Here is a 16,158-nt window from a genome sequence, read left to right as displayed (position 1 = left end):
TTTTCTATGGGGATATAGCCAATTAACAGTTTTGTGATAGTTTCAGTTGAACAGCAAAGGGACACAGGCGTACATATATACATGTATCCATTCTCCCCCGAACTCCCCTCCCATCCAGACTGCCACATAACTTTGATCCACGGGCTATACAATAAGTCCTTGCTGGTTATACGTTTTAAATATAGAAAGGTGTACAGAAAATGGGACATTTTAGATAATATAGCAACTCTGGGTACTTGTTTCCTCCTCACTCACCAGCCTCACCAGCCTCTTTTATTGTTGCGTGCATGCTTATTTATTTAGTGGCTAACTGGATCACTTTAGTGAAGTTTATCCCCTCCCACCTCCAACCCCCACCCCTTAAATTTTGCTAAACCTCTTTTGAGGTTTATAGAGGTTTATCTGGTATTATAGAAATTCAAGCAGGGCTCTGGGAAATGGAATATTTCCATTTCCAGTTATTTTTGCAACTTTCCTGTACGTTTAAATATATTTCAAGAAAAAGTTCAGAAACTTAAAAAAATCAGAAGAAAGTAGTTGTGAGGAATAATGCATATAGCGCTTTTACATTTGCTATTTATTCTTTTCCAGTACATCAGTAACAAAACTACTAGTGATTGTTGCTAGAGACAGCTAGAACTGCTTGGTAAGCAACCGCCCAGAGTTCATAGCAAACACGAAGGGAAGTAAAAACAGGAAATAGCCGACAGCGGGGCTGCGGCCTGGCACCGGCTCTACTGGAAGGGCGGGTGAGTGGGGTCTCTGGGTCTAACACAGTGCATGTCGGACCATCGGACTCTATAAAGTGAAACGTTTTTATAGGATGAGAGACGCGTCCAGAGAGGGGAAGGCCAGAGCGCTTGCGGGCTGGATAGGAAAGCCACGTTTGCTTTCAGACTTTTGGTTTCTTTTTCTCCATCTTGCCTGCGGAGTTTCAGGCGTCGGAGTTAAGTCTGGGCTGCCGCCAGAGGAGCGCCTCGCCGCATGCCGGACGGTAGGTGCGCCCCCCACCCCACCCCCGACCCTCCCACGCTGCCTCCCGAGCTCCCTCGGACGGGCGCTTCCTGGCCCTGCGCCTGGGCGGGGGCGTGGGGCCGGGGGCAGGGGCGGGGTGGGACTTATAGCGGTGACTCAGTCCTGTAGAGATACATACATATATATATATTATATTCATGAATTTTTAAGTTTTTAATTGGAGGACAATTGCTTTACAATGCTGTGTTGGGTTCTGCGGAAGAGCCGAGAATCAATAGCGCATCCGCTCCCTCTCGAGCCTCCCCCCACCCTCCAGGCCCCCATCCCAGCCCTCTAGGGCCTGGCAGAGCGTGGGGCCGAGCTCCGGTGCCATGCAGCAGACGGCACATCGCAGGGTACAGACGGCAATGCCCCTCTCTCGGTTCCTCCCGCCCTCTCCTTCCCCGCATAGATCTGTTGTCTTCGCTTTGCCCCCTGGGCCCCAGACCGGCGGGAGCGCCCCGCGCCCCCAGATCTCTGGAGCCCAATTCTCTGAGTCTCCCAGGATCCCAGGTACCGTCTGGGCGCGGGATCGCCCAGACCCAGAGACTCGCCCAGCAATGAAGCCGCAGAACCGCAACTTTGGTGGCAGATCCCCAGGGTCTTGTAAACTTTGCTTAAGGACATCCCGAGGGTTTCTCCTTTCCGGGAGTGACCTGATGAAAAGTTTGGCAGCCTTCCTTGGAAAAAGTTGATGAGAACTGGGACATTCTGTGCGGTAGTATGTGACTCCGCGGAAGCGACTGGTAGGACGGGAATTTTTACTCTTTTGAAATAGCCTGGTGAAGTAGGTTAGGGCTGCTGTTTCCTAAAGCAGTGTGTGATGTGTGTTTTGGCAAACTGGAAGAACAGCTTGCCTTAGAGGGAAGTTCGCAATGATTGCTTGATAAGACTTTTTGCAGAGCCTTGAAATAAACTTGTTTCTACCTCCTCTGCTTTTTCCCTTAAAAGGAACTGGGGAATGTCCGGTCAGGGCATATTTTTTTAAATACTAACAGTGGAAGGCGATAGAACAAAGGCCACTGAAATTCAGAACAAGATTTTAGTTGAAGGTTACAGGAAGTAAGTTCAAGGACGCCAAAGTTCTCCAACAGTTTTCGTTTGTTGACATTTGAAATTTGTTTACACATTGAGACCAGAGCCAATAGGGAGCTTGTTGGACACCAACAAAACATGATTTAAAACTAAGGGCTCTGAGGGTTGACCTGCTTCAGGTAAGAGATTTCAGATAAGATAAACTGAGTTCTGGGTAATTTCCCTTCAGTGGTTCCCCTGAATAATCTTTAAAAAGTTTCTTTGGAAAAAAAAAAAAGAAGTTTCTTTGGGAGAGCCAAAAAAAAGAAACTTGGCCTAACTCCAACACTTAACAAAGAAAAAATACTCGGGTTTGTAAGGGAATTTTTGAATGTTTGCCCTACAGAGGTTGCATTTTTAGTGTTAACACTTGTTCTATTTATAGCTTCTGGATTGGACATCCTGATTAAAATGGCTTCTCCTAAGGACTTCATGTTTTATATTTGAAAGTGACATTTGCACTTCATTTAACACTGCTATTTATCATCTGGAACCCACTCTGGAAGGTGAATCCATCTGCAGGCCTGCAGGGGCCCCTTGCCTCTGTCCCCTGGGAATCTTGCACAACTGCGGTGTTGTGGGGCGATAGTCGTGGGTAGTTTTTCTGAGCTATGGCAGTGGACTTGTTCACAACTGAAAAGGAAGTATAGGTTTGGTCCCTGGGGCGACCTCAAGTCCCATTACCAGCAACGGCCATGCCCACTGTTGTCTTGGCTTGGGACAAGTAATCCCCAGCCCCCCCCCAACGCCCCGCCCAATGCCAGGTGGGTTCTTTGCCCACACACGGGAGAGTCTACTGTCTGGAGAGACAGCATGTGATGTGCACCTGTAGAGTTTTTAAGGTGTGGAGGCAAAGAGTTCTGGAGCAGGAAGTTTGGTTTGGGCTGTGGTCTCTGGCAGGCTGCCAGGCAGGAAGCCCGCAGGAGCTTAATGCTTGTCGTGGAAGCCGCCACAAGCGTCAGATGCTGTCCTCCAGTTTCTGTTCTGTCCCGAGTGTAGTAAGTTCCATTCAGAGAGAATGTCGGTAAGTCCAGTTTGTTCCTAAGTCCAATGAAGTTAGCCTAGGTACCCAACTAACACAGTTGGCTGTACAGTGGTGGTGCTGGTTTAGTCGCTAAGTCCTGTCTGACTCTTGCGAACCCTTGGACTGTAGCCTGCCAGGCTCCTCTGTCCTTGGGAATTCTCCAGGCAAGAATACTGGAGTGGGTTGCTATTTCCTTCTCCATTGCTATACAGTACTGTACTGTATTAGGTGTACAATACTTTTCATACAAATAATGCCTAACAAACACAAAACCAAAGCTTTCTCTTTTGTTGTTCCTCTGGGGTAAATGATAGAGTCATTAATCTTTTTTCTTCTTTGGTTTTTCAAAATCATCCATCCCCCAGTTTCCTCTTCTTTTTTTTTTTTTAATTTGTATTTTTTATGATGGGCCAAGAATTCTCTTACTTTTTGTTTTTCTTTTTAATTTTGACCGCACTGAATGGCATTTGGGATCTCGTTCCTCGACCAGGGATCGGGATGATCTCAGGTGGCCTCAGCCTGCGGTGACTTGTAGGGGTGCTTCTGTTCCCCGGCCAGAGACTGAGGCCGGGTCACAGCAATGAGAGCACCACATCTGAGCCGCCTGACCGGTGGTCAGTGACAAGACCCTGCTCCTTTGGTTTTGGGGAAAAGAATTCCCACAAAGACAGAAAGTAATGAAACAAGTTAAATATTTACTAGGAGGAGAAAGAGGACCATATGTGTGAATAGATGCACGGGCAGACTCAGAGTGAGAGTCCCTGAATCTTGCCCTTGTGGCAATTTTAATCACATTTAGGAGGCATTTCTTCTGGTTTTCCTTTGGCCAATTATTTTGATTTGCCTGGTTCAGAGTCTGTATTTGGTATATCTCAAGATCCTCCTCCCATGCGTGTGCATGCATTCTAAGCTAAAATAGATACTACCACAGAAGTGTTTGGGTGGAGTATCTCTTGGTCTTCTTCCCTTTTGACCTCTAAGGAGCCTGTCTGCGCATGTATAGTCTAAGAGGTCTCCTGACTTTGAGAATGAGAAATGTGTGGCCTGCACAGGGCCCAGCCTCCTCGCTGTCCCTTTTTTTAAGGACTAAGTGATATCATTTATACAGTAAACATTATACTAGTCTATTCAGGAGATTTATGTGGGCTGGAATCATTCAGGGAGCCTCAAGGAATAGAGAAACCTGAATTAGAAGTCTGAGTTAGGCTTTGAGAAAAGTTTGTCTGCGTGCTCAGTCATGTCCAGCTCTTTGCGACCCTTTGGACTGTAACCCGCCAGGCTACTCTGCCCATGGAATTTCCCAAGCAGTAATACTGGAGTGGGTTACCATTTCCTTCTCCAGAGGATATTCCTGACCCAAGGATGGAACCCACGTCTCTTGAATCTCCTGCATTGGCAGGTGGATTCTTTATTACTATGCCACCTGGGAAGCCAGAGAAAAGTTTAGATATTAATTTGTAGAGGTGGAGAGTAGAGAGGACATTCCAGATGGAGGTAAACATTCTTGCAAAGTTATAGAGTTTGGACAGAGATTAAAGTATTAGGGAAGGAGTGGGGAACAGTCCAGCTAAATGTAGGGGTTTACCTGCTATGTAAGCGTCCTGTGGCTGCCCTCAGCCTTCCTTTTTTAATTGTCCTGCTCTTCTTGTCTTAGAGTTTCTGTTCACAGGGAATGAATCTCCTATCACTTTACCCATCTCTCTCCTGCTTCAGAACCCAAGCCTCTTGCATTGAAAGCGCAGAGTCGTAAACAGTGGACCTTCAGTGATGTTCCGGGAAAACATTTTAAATCTTACAGTAGAGTACTTTGAAAGTGTAGTAGTACAGTAAATAGCTGGCCTTCAGGGGCTGGCATCCAGTGAATGTCCTACTATATTCGATATAGTGTGTGTCCTCCGTCACTCAGTCGGTCTGACTCTTTGTGACACCATGGGCTATAGCCCCCAGGCTCCACTATCCATGGGATTTTCCAGGCAAGGATACTGGAGCAGGTTGCCATTTCCTACTCCAGGGAAGCTTCTCAAACCAAACAGTTGAACCCGCATCTCCTGCATTGGTTGCCGGATTCTTTACCACTGAGCCAACAGTGAAGCCCCTATGGGGCCTCACCCAGTTCTTAAACAACAGCATTGTTACCTCATAGAATTGCAAAATCTTCCTTTCACAAGCTCTCTCTCCTGGATCTGACAACCAGGTTCTAAGCGTGTTTCTTATTCTACCAGTATCTCCATCCTGCTTCCTTGTAGGTTATGTAAGGCTGGGTAGGCATGACGCAAGTGCAGGCCTGCTGCGGCCCTGTAATCCTGACCAGTCTGTTCAAGGCCGAGGAGGGTAAACTTGGCCGTCCTGGCCAGGACTCCACTACAACTTAATGTAGATGAATAGGAGCACTCCGCATATGACAGTACTCAAGAAGAAAGTAAGTAAGGGAGGGGAGATAATTTTGGGTGCTTGCACTCTCTAGGGGAAGTCTGCCCTACTGAAAATTTGCTTTGGTTCAAGAGGAGTGGGCCACTGCATTAAGTGGTTTTCCCTAGTGACTCTGCTCATGTTTCAGTACAGTTAGATGGTTCATCATCTCCTTTTCGTCTAGATTCTTTCTCCTTCTGGGATTCTTTCATACCCCCATTTTCTGCAGCCCGGATCCGGCTATTGTGAATCAGAGAAGTGACGTGAAGTTATGTTGAAATTTGTAGGAGTTTCCATGAGAGTCATGGGGCTGAGCTTCGTCAAAGAACTTTATAAGATATACCTTCTAATTTTATGTCATTTTATAATTGAGATCAACTATAGTTTGTGGGCAATTTGCTATAACTGAAATGTATGATTGGGAAGCCAAATATAATAATTTTTTAATGCATCATCTTAGCCACTGATGGGCTTCCCTGGTGACTCAGTTGGTAAAGAATCTGCCTGCAATGTGGGAGACCCGGGTTCAGTCCCTGGGTCGGTAAGATTCCCTGGAGAAGGGCATGGCAGCCCACTCCAGTATACTTGCGGGAAGAATCCCCATGGACAGAGGGGCCTGGCGGGCTACAGTCTGCAGGGGTTGCAAAGGGTTGACACGACTGAGCTACTAAGCACAGCACAGCCACTGATACATTATGTATTTTCATATACATAATGTATCAGTGGTTAAAAGTATGCATTAAATATTAAAGTTAAAAAATGAAACATATGAAAAATTAAAAATGCACAATAAATAATTCCAAATTGGAATGCATTTATGCTTCTGCTTCAGTACATGGTCTTCTAGACCGTTTCTGTAGCATTCCAGAAATCAGGACCCACGTGATGATCTGTTACTAAACATGTCATTTTAAATATTGGGCACAAAATGGCATTTGGTGCACTATCTTAGGGTTAACATGTCTATGGATGGAGAAAAGCTGCTTTTGTTATATTGGCTGCTCAAATTGCCACACATGGAGCCCCCATCCACAGGTTCTGTACACGCATGGAGGAGAAGGAGGGTGGGTCCTGTGCTGTTCAGTGTGGATGCTCTGAACTCCTATAACATGGTCAGGATCATGTAACCTTTTCTTCCTTTATCTCTAGAAGCTTCTGGATGACTCTCTCAGGCACTTCATCTTCACATCTCTGGGGATTCCCAGACACCTCCCAGACACATTCCCAGAAAGTTCCAGGTTTGCATGATGCTTTCTGCACCTGGCAAGGCAGGCTTCTCCACATTGCTGCTCAGATGTGTTGTATTGCTGGGAAACTACATATGCTTGCCTGCTGTGGCTCAGTGAACATGACCTTGCTTTCAGGCCATGCCATGAGCAAAGCGATACAAAGAAGGGAATATTAAGTGTATCTGTCCTGAAATAGGTTTAAGTATTCCAGGAACCAGTCATACTGGCAGTTATGCTACTGGGAACGTTACGTGCTTTTGATACCAGATGGTTTGCGGGCAAGGCTGGCATTCTGTGAGAAACATTGAAAAGCCTGATGAAGTGACACTTCACTGTCACCTACTGGGGCTATGCTGGGTACCACAAAGCTTTGTATACATACTATGGTGATGGAACAAAGGAGCTACTGACCAAGTCTGGGTGAGTTCTTCCCAGAAAGGCTTTACACGTAGGAGACGCTTCAGCTGGCCCTGCAAGCTGAGCATGGTTTTGCCAGGTAATCCAGGCAAAGGTGCAAAGGCGTGGGTAAGAACTCCTTGTTGAGGTTGGTTTGAAGCCGAATGTGCGAGGTGTGTGTTAGTGAGAGGTAAAGGCAGGTGCCAGACCAGGAAGGGTCTTGAATGCAAAGGAGATTGGAACCTGCGATGGGAGATGAAGAGTCATTGAAAGGTCTGAATTTAGGAAAGTGCTTTGGTCCAAGCACGAACTTCAGAAAGTTCCTTCTGATAGATCTCTTTGGAGATGGGGAGGCCACAGGCAGGAGAAACAGACAGGCCAGCGTGAGAGATGGCTGCTAGGGCACCTCCTCCTTTAAGAAGCAGGTACAGAAAGAGTGCTGAGGGGTTGGAGAAGGTTAGAGGGAGACAGTGTGAAATGTAGTGGTGTGAAGTCAGCCAAGGGAGAAGAGTTGCGAGGAAGGGTATCAGAATTCTTGGGTAAAAAAAGACTTCCCTGTGACCATGGATTTGGCCACTAGGAGGCCACCACGGCCTCTGGAAGAGCACCATCAGATGAGGACACTAGGGTGAGGCGAGTGAGGCACTCATTTCAGGCCCATCATTTAAGGGGGTGTAAAAAATCAAGATAAATAATATTTTAATGCAAGATTTTGAAAAAATTGACATGAATGCCAAAAATCCACGATAAAGAAATTATCAGAATTCTCAACAAAGACAGTATCCATATTATTGATGTTTCCTTTGTTTCAAGTTCAGTATGGCACTGAGTGTCACTGTGTGAAGGATGTGGGGTGGAGGGGATGCCAGTGGAGGCATCTTGAGTGAATTGAAACACCGTAGGACCTGGGGCACGCCTTGCAGGCTCTCCCTTTCTGAAATCCCAGCTTCACATGAAAGGAAAAAGAGTGAAAGACTGGTTAAGTCTAGGGGATCTCAGGCTGAAGGGGTTTTTTGTTTTCTTTATTTTTTAAGGTGGAAGAGACTGAACATGTTTACAAGCCGAAGGAGGAGGAGTCCCTGAAGGTAGAGAGAGGTTGATGAAAGGGTGGAGACAAGAGGGCAAATGGGGAATGGATGGCCCAGGAAGGTGTGGGACAGCAGAGGAAGGTGGAAGGTTGCAAGAGCTCACTCGATCAACTGCAGGGTCAGTCGATGAGAAGTGGCTCCAGTGTGTGGTGTTTGGACAGAAGAAAGCTGTGAGGGTGGAAGGAGTGAAGGGGCGTTTGAAAGGAACTGACCGCAGTCCTGAAATAGCATGCCAAGCAGCAGTAAGGGGCCAGCTGATGTTGAAAACCACAAGAGTGTGGGATGATTTTCCCCTCCATTCAGCACGGCTTCTACTCTAATAAATCTGTGAGTGGTGGACGCTCGCCATCTGAGGATGGGATGCTGGCATGACCATCCCGGTTCACCGATGAGGGGTTTCGTGGACAATGGAAATTTTAGTGCTCAAACTGGAAAGTTCTGGCATACCAAGGGACGGCAGAGCTGGCAGGGAGGAGGCAAAAGGGCAAGAGAATTGAGGTGCTAGCCAGAAAAGGGTTTGTAGCCCTCGCTTCTAGGTCCTATTTGGGGAGCTAAGAAAGTGAGGCGGTTGCCTTAAAGTGGATTCTGAAACTGTTCACTCATTCAAATACTAATTGAGTGCTTCCTAGGAGTCAGGCACTGGGGTCTGTGCAGAAGCTCTAACCACAAAGAGGGCAACTGTTCTCATGGATATCCTTCTGTCAGTTGGAGTCAGTTGGCGCTCAGGATCCGGTCTCACTTAGGTCTAGAGAGTGGAAAACCACAAACTGCATTTCCTAGACTCCTCTACAACCAGCATGTGAATTAAGGTACATGTGGGCAGGATCTGTAAACAAGTGGAGGAGGGACCAAGTAGCTGGCTGCTTTTGTTGGTTTCCCTGCTGGCAAGCCTGGCGGTTCGAGCAGCACATTGTTAAGTCCAGTCACCAGCTGAGGGGACAGAGGAGGCAGATGGGGGGCTGATTGACCCTCTGATCTTGGGATCACTGACTGTTTCTTTTTTTTAATTTCCTTATTTTATTTTTGGCTGTGCTGGGTCTTCCTTGCTGGATGTGGGCTTTCTCCAGTTGCGGTGAGTGGGGGTTACTCTTTGTCGTGGTGTGCAGGCTCCTCATTGCAGCGGCTTTTCTTGCTACAGAGCAGGGCTCTAGGGCACATAGGCTTTAGTCGTTACAGCACGTGGGATTAGCTGCTCCTCGGCCTGTGGGATCTTCCCGGACCGGGGATCGAACCCGTATTCTCTGCATTGGCAGGAAGATTCTTAACCACTAGGCCGCCAGGGGAGCCCTGAGCTGTTCTTCAGCTCTGTGCTACCGTTGACAGCCTCTTGCATCCCCACTGCCTTGGCCAAGACGAGGTCTTTCTGGGAGCCCTGGGAGTCTTTCTCAGAAGCTGTTAGGAGACCATTCCTTAAGCCCTTACAGCACTTTTGTAAGCACCTGTATCCACCTATATCAATGTTTTTCTACTCAAAACACCTGGATTGGTTTCTTCTTCTAGAAGCTGACAGCCTTTCCCTTTCCGTTAGCCAGTGGAAAGGAACCCTCATGACTTACATCTGCTTTATTTGGTGTATTCAAGTGATCACTCGCAACAGTTGAGAAGTGAAACTGGAACTGCTCTGACTCTGAAGGTGGGGAACAGTCTGTACCATTGTGGAAATTTTGTGTGGGTGAGGAGACGAAGGAGAGACAGTCATTAAATTAAAATTTGCCAGAGAGGGGGTGACAGAAAGGGGAATTCCATAAAAATTCTAGAAACACACACAGAGCTGCCAGTTTTGCCCTGCTGGGAAAGGTGAATTGACTTTAGACAGTCGGCGTGAAAGAACCCTAACAGAAGTCTCGGTCAGTCTGGAGGGCTGGGTGTTTGAAAGGAGGAAAGAGAAAGAACTGGGCTTGGACAGCTCCTTGTCTCTGAGTGAGGTGAAGCCTTTGACTTCAGAGGTGGTGTGTGGTGCTGAACTAGGAAGCTCAGGCAGGACGGGGCTGGTAAGTAATGAGCACCCTCCTTTCACCAAGAACTCATTCTACCTGCCACTCCCCTCCCCATCCCTTCCACCCTATCTTTAAAAAAAATGTGTTTATTTTTGGCTGTGCTGGGTCTTCATTGCTGACTTTCTCCTGTTCCGGAGAGCAGGGACTATTCTCCGATGGCTGTGCATGGGCCTCTCGTTGAGGTGGCTTTTCCTATCGCAGAGCATGGGCTCTCCGGCACTTGGGCTTCAGTATTTGGACATGTGGACTCCGTGGCTGCAGCTCCCGGGCTCTGGAGCGCAGGCTCAATAGTTGTGGCACAGGGGCTTAGCTGCTTCGTGGTATGTGGGATCTTCCCAGATCAGGGATCAAACCCGAGGCTCCTGCACTGGCAGGCAGATTCCTTACCACTGGGAAGCCAGGGAAGCCCCCCTTCTACCCTATCTCTTGAATCACGTTAAATAAAATCAGACTTGTTCTTTTTGATGGTAACTTTGGGATACTTCTAGGATTTCTTGTTCTGAGGATTGTCTATGTATACACCAAAAAAGCTCTGAAGGCATTTTCAATGCTATGAGATAGTTTCTATATGGCATGCTCTGCTTGTTTTTATGCAGTGCTTGTTAACTGAACTGGTAGGTGCTAAATGCAGTAGAGAGAGAGAACTCCTGTTTTTAGCTCAAGAACGCATAGGGTTTCCTTTTGGCTAATTATTGTCTTCTAATTTTATTGCACTGTGGTCAGAGAATGTGGTCAGAGGTGTATGTATTTTACTGTCTGTATATCTATTGCTGAGCTTTTGTAGTAAAATATTACAAATTTAGTCACTTCCCCTCTGTATTTTTATCTAGTGATGTTCTGTTACTCCCACAACAGAAATCACTTTTCTGTGTTAATTATTTATTATTACCATATGTTTTAATATTTTAAATACACATATCCCTATACAATATATGGTATTGTTACTAACATTTAGGGTCTTAATGTAAGTTGAGAGTGCTCAGCTTGTGTGCATGCTCAGCCACTCAGTCATGTCCAGCTCTTTTGCGACCCCATGGACTGTAGCCTACCAGGCTCCTCTGTTCATAGGGTTTCCCAGGCAAGAATACTGGTGTGGGTTCCCATTTCCTTCTCCAGGGTTTCTTCCCGACCCAGGGATTGAACCTGCGCCTCTTGTGGCTCCTGCATTAACAGGTGGATTCTTTACCGCTACACCACCTGGGAAGCCCCAAATTATTACTGACATTTAAGATCTTCAGTTCAGTTCAGTGCAGTCGCTCAGTCGTGTCTGACTCTGCGACCCATGAACCACAGCATGCCAGGCCTCCCTGTCCATCACCAACTCCCGGAGTTTACCCAAACTCATGTCCATTGACTCGGTGATGCCATCTAACCATCTCATCCTCTGTTGTCCCCTTCTCCTCTTGCCCTCAATCTTTCCCATCATCAGGGTCTTTTCAAACGAGTCAGCTGTTTGCATCAGGTGGCCAAAATTTTGGGGTTTCAGCTTCATCAGTCCTTCCAATGAACACCCAGGACTGATCTCCTTTAGGATGGACTGGTTGGATCTCCTTGCAGTCCAAGAGACTCTCAAGAGTCTTCTCCAACAACACAGTTCAAAAGCATCAATTCTTCGGTACTCAGCTTTCTTCACAGTCCAACTCTCACATCCGTACTTGACTACTGGAAAAACCATAGCCTTGACTAGATGGACCTTTGTTGGCAAAGTAATGTCTCTGCTTTTTAATATGCTATCTAGGTTGGTCATAACTTTCCTTCCAAGGAGTAAGCTTCTTTTAATTTCATGGCTGCAGTCACCATCTGCAGTGATTTTGGAGCCCAAGAAAATAAAGTCTGCCACTATTTCCATTGTTTCCCCATCTATTTCCCATGAAGTGATGGGACCAGATGCCATGATCTTAGTTTTCTGAATGTTGAGCTTTAAGCTCAACTTTTCACTCTCCTCTTTCACTTTCATCAAGAGGCTCTTTAGTTCTTCTTCACTTTCTGCCATAAGGGTGGTATCATCTGCATATCTGAGGTTTTTGATATTTCTCCCAGAAATCCTGATTCCAGCTTGTGCTTCATCCATCCTAGTATTTCTCATGATGTACTCTGCATAGAAGTTAAATAAGCAGGGTGACAATATACAGCCTTGACGTACTCCTTTTCCTATTTGGAACCAGTCTGTTGTTCCATGTCCAGTTCTAACTGTTGCTTCCTGACCTGCATACAGGTTTCTCAAGAGGCAGGTCAGGTGGTCTGGTATTACCATCTCTTTCAGAATTTTCCACAGTTTATTGTGATCCATACAGTCGAAGGCTTTGGCATAGTCAATAAAGCAGAAATAGATGTTTTTCTGAGGCTCTCTTGCTTTTTCAATGATCCAGCGAATGTTGGCAATTTGATCTCTGGTTCCTCTGCCTTTTCTAAAACCAATTTAAACATCTGGAAGTTCATGGTTCACGTATTGCTGAAGCCTGGCTTGGAGATTTTTGAGCATTACTTTACTAGCATGTGAGATGAGTGCAGTTGTGTGGTAGTTTGAGCATTCTTTGGCATTGCCTTTCTTTGGGATTGGAATGAAAACTGACCTTTTCCAGTCCTGTGGTCACTGCTGAGTTTTCCAAATTTGCTGACATTTTGAGTGCAGCACTTTGACAGCATCCTCTTTTAGGATTTGAAATAGCTCAACTGGAATTCCATCACTTCCACTAGCTTTGTTTGTAGTGATACTTCCTAAGGCCCACTTGACTTCACATTCCAGGATTTCTGACTCTGGGTGCGTGATCACACGATATGATATGCATGCTTTAACAACTTTTTGCTTTAGCAAAAATATTTGTTTTATTTTTTGTCTGTTTGTGAGATTCATTCGTAGTTTTTCATTTTTCATGGCTATATTGTATTTTACAAAGGACCGGGACATTTTATTCAGTCTCTTTTAATATACTTTTAGGTGGTTACCATTATTTTGCAGTAAGATTTACTGATGGTTGGAACATGTCTTGGTATATCTAAGAATTTTAAAAGTGTATTCATTTAGGAATAAAATTTTCATGTCATAGAGTAATGTATGCTTTCATCTTTACCAAATATTGCCAACTTGTTCTTTAAAGTGACCAAGTCAACTTATAATTCCTCTAGCGATGTGTAAAGTTTCTAATTTCACTATATTTTCTCTGACATGTAGTAACAGATTTGACCAATGTGAAATAATATCTCACTGTAGTTTAAATTTGCATTTCTCTGAATACTATTTTGACTTCAATATCTTTTCATATGGTTTGTGGCTGTTTGGGGTTTCTTCTTCTGGGAATTGCCTATTGCCTATTTTCCCCTTGGGTTGCTTATCATATGCTTACTGATTTGCAGAAATGCTTTCCATATTCTGGCTATGTCTTACAAAATCACTTTTGTATTTGTAGGTTATAATAATGTTCTTGAAGAATCTTTTCTAGACATTTTATGTCCAGGACTTTAGTACTTGTGAAATGGGCTTGTAAATGGTCTGAGCAAAGGATCCCAGTTTATCCTCTTTGTGTGTATGGAGAACTAGTTGTCTCAGCACCATTTCTGGACATAAATGTCCTTTCCCTCCTGATTTACAGGACCACCTTAGTCATCACTGTGTGGATTTATTTCTGAGTTCTCATCTGTGTATTGGTTGTTCTGTTACCTATTCCTGTGTCATTTTACTATATATTTGTAGTAAATCTTAATATCTGGTAAGGCAGCTTCATTCAGCTGGTTGTTCTTAAAGCTTGTACTGGTTATTCTTGGCCCTTCTTCTCCATATAAGCTTAAAAATCAGCTTGCCATGGCCCATGGCAAAATTTTTTCGGTGTTTGATTGGACTTAAATTTATATGAATTCATTTGGGAATTGATATCCTGATGATATTGAATCTTACTGTCCATGATTATGATACATTTCTTTAGTTATCTTTGTCTTAACTGAAGTCTTCCTTAAAGTTTTATAATTTCTTCTTTAATGTCTTGTGTATCTTTTGAAAGATTTTTTCTGTATACCATATAACTTTTGCTGCTTTTGTAGATGGTATCTTTTTTTAAAAATTTACATTTTCTTCCTATTTTTTGCTAATGGATAGAGATATAATTGACTTTCCTTTATTAACCATGTATCTCCAAGCCTTAACCTCTTATGAATTATAGCATTTTGTCTGTTGGTATACTTGGGTTTCCTAAGTAGAAACTCTTATTGCCTGTGAAGATTGATAGTTGGTTCTTTGGTTCCTATGCTTATGCTCTAATTAAAGTTTTTTCTTATTTCAGTGCTAAGTTCTGTCCTTTAGTACAGTGTTGAATAGAAGGGGTGATCATGCTTGTCTTGAGCCTCATTTTTAAGGGAATGTTGCTAACATGTCACCACTAAGTATAATATTTGCTGCTGACTTTTCTTTTTCTCATATTAATAATTACTGTTAAACTATTTATAAATTGCTGCCTCATAAGTCCCTTGCTTTAGATCCATAGATCATTGATTTTAGAGAACTCACATATTTATTATATTCAATCTCCATACTCACAAGCAAGGTAAAACTGTCCCTTTATCTAGGTCTTTATTAATGTCTTTCCAATAATGTTTTTTAATTTTTTTTCTGTTAATGTTTTGCGTATCTTTGTTAGACTCACTCCTACATGTTCTCTGTTTTTATACTGTTGTATATGGCACATCTTAAACAGCTTATCACTGTGGTTTTTGGCTGTTTTTTCCTTTTGCCTTCCTACAAGTGTGCTTTCTTACATGCTCAACTGTATATTTGAGCAAACATTTTTTATGTTTTCTTTAGGATTTCGGTGTGTATTATATTCATTTTTTTCAGATTATCTAGTGCACAGTTTCCCAGTTTTGGCACTGTTTCACTTAGGGCTGAATAATTCTTCATTGAGGGGAATATGCATTGTGTAATATTTAGCAGCATCCCTAGCCTCTGTCTTGTAGATGCCAGTAGCCCCACCTGGTTATGATAATCAAAAATGTCTCAAATTGACCGAAAATTGTCAAATGTCCCTGAAGAGCAAAACTTCCCCTGATTAAGAACCATTGAGTTGGCCTGTCAAATTTCAAAAATTGCCCTTATCTTTGTGAATACTTTGAAGATACTTATTTTTTTGTTTGTTTTTATTTTTTAAATTAATTAATTTATTTTAATTGGAGGCTAATTATTTTACAGTATTGTGGTGGGTTTTGCCATGCATTAACATGAATCAGCCATGGGTGTACATGTGGCCCCCATCCTGAATCCCCCTCCCGCCTCTCTCCCCATCACATCCCTCAGGGTTGTCCCAGTGCACCGGCTTTGAGTGCCTTGTTTCATGCATTGAACTTGGACTGGTCATCTATTTCACATATGATAATATACATGTTTCAATGCTCTTCTCCCAAATCATCCCACCTTCGCCTTCTCCCACAGAGTCCAAAAGTCTGTTCTTTATATCTGTGTCTCTTAGTGTCTCACATATAGGGTCATTGTTACCATCTTTATAAATTCCATCAGTCAATTCAGTTCAGTTTAGTCGCTCAGTCTTGTCTGACTCTTTGCGACCCCATGAATCGCAGCAGCCAGGCCTCCCTGTCCATCACCAACTCCCGGAGTTTACTCAAACCCATGTCCATTGAGTCGTTGATGCCATCCAACCATCTCATCCTCTGTTGTCCCCTTCTCCTCCTGACCCCAACCCCTCCCAGCATCAGGGTCTTTTCCAATGAGGCAACTCTTCACATGAGGTGGCCAAAGTACTGGAGTTTCAGCTTTAGCATCAGTCCTTCCAATGAACACCCAGGACTGGTCTCCTTTAGGATGGACTGGTTGGATCTCCTTGCAGTCCAAGGGACTCTCAAGAGTCTTCTCCAACACTATAGTTTAAAAGAATCAATTTTTCGGTGCTCAGCTTTCTTCACAGTCCAACACTCACATCCATACA

The 16,158-nt window shown here is 44.3% G+C and overlaps 1 protein-coding gene across 7 annotated transcripts in view; it reads left to right on the top strand.

The window, feature by feature from the left end:
* The first annotated feature begins 666 nt into the window (after positions 1 to 666).
* Positions 667 to 16,158, top strand: part of CFLAR (CASP8 and FADD like apoptosis regulator) — a 50,364-nt gene continuing 34,872 nt past the window's right edge. For 3 of the 7 annotated variants that reach the window (XM_065930839.1, XM_065930838.1, XM_065930833.1), the window contains exon 1: positions 756 to 994. The gene's annotated coding sequence lies outside the window, so the exon portion shown is untranslated. The other 4 variants (XM_065930835.1, XM_065930837.1, XM_065930836.1 and 1 more) reach the window with 4 other exon arrangements.

This window comes from Muntiacus reevesi, chromosome 3, assembly GCF_963930625.1.
Source record: "Muntiacus reevesi chromosome 3, mMunRee1.1, whole genome shotgun sequence".
NCBI classification, from domain to species: domain Eukaryota; kingdom Metazoa; phylum Chordata; class Mammalia; order Artiodactyla; family Cervidae; genus Muntiacus; species Muntiacus reevesi.
Note: the sequence above shows the minus strand (reverse complement) of the source record. Positions and strands in the feature narration are given on the sequence as shown.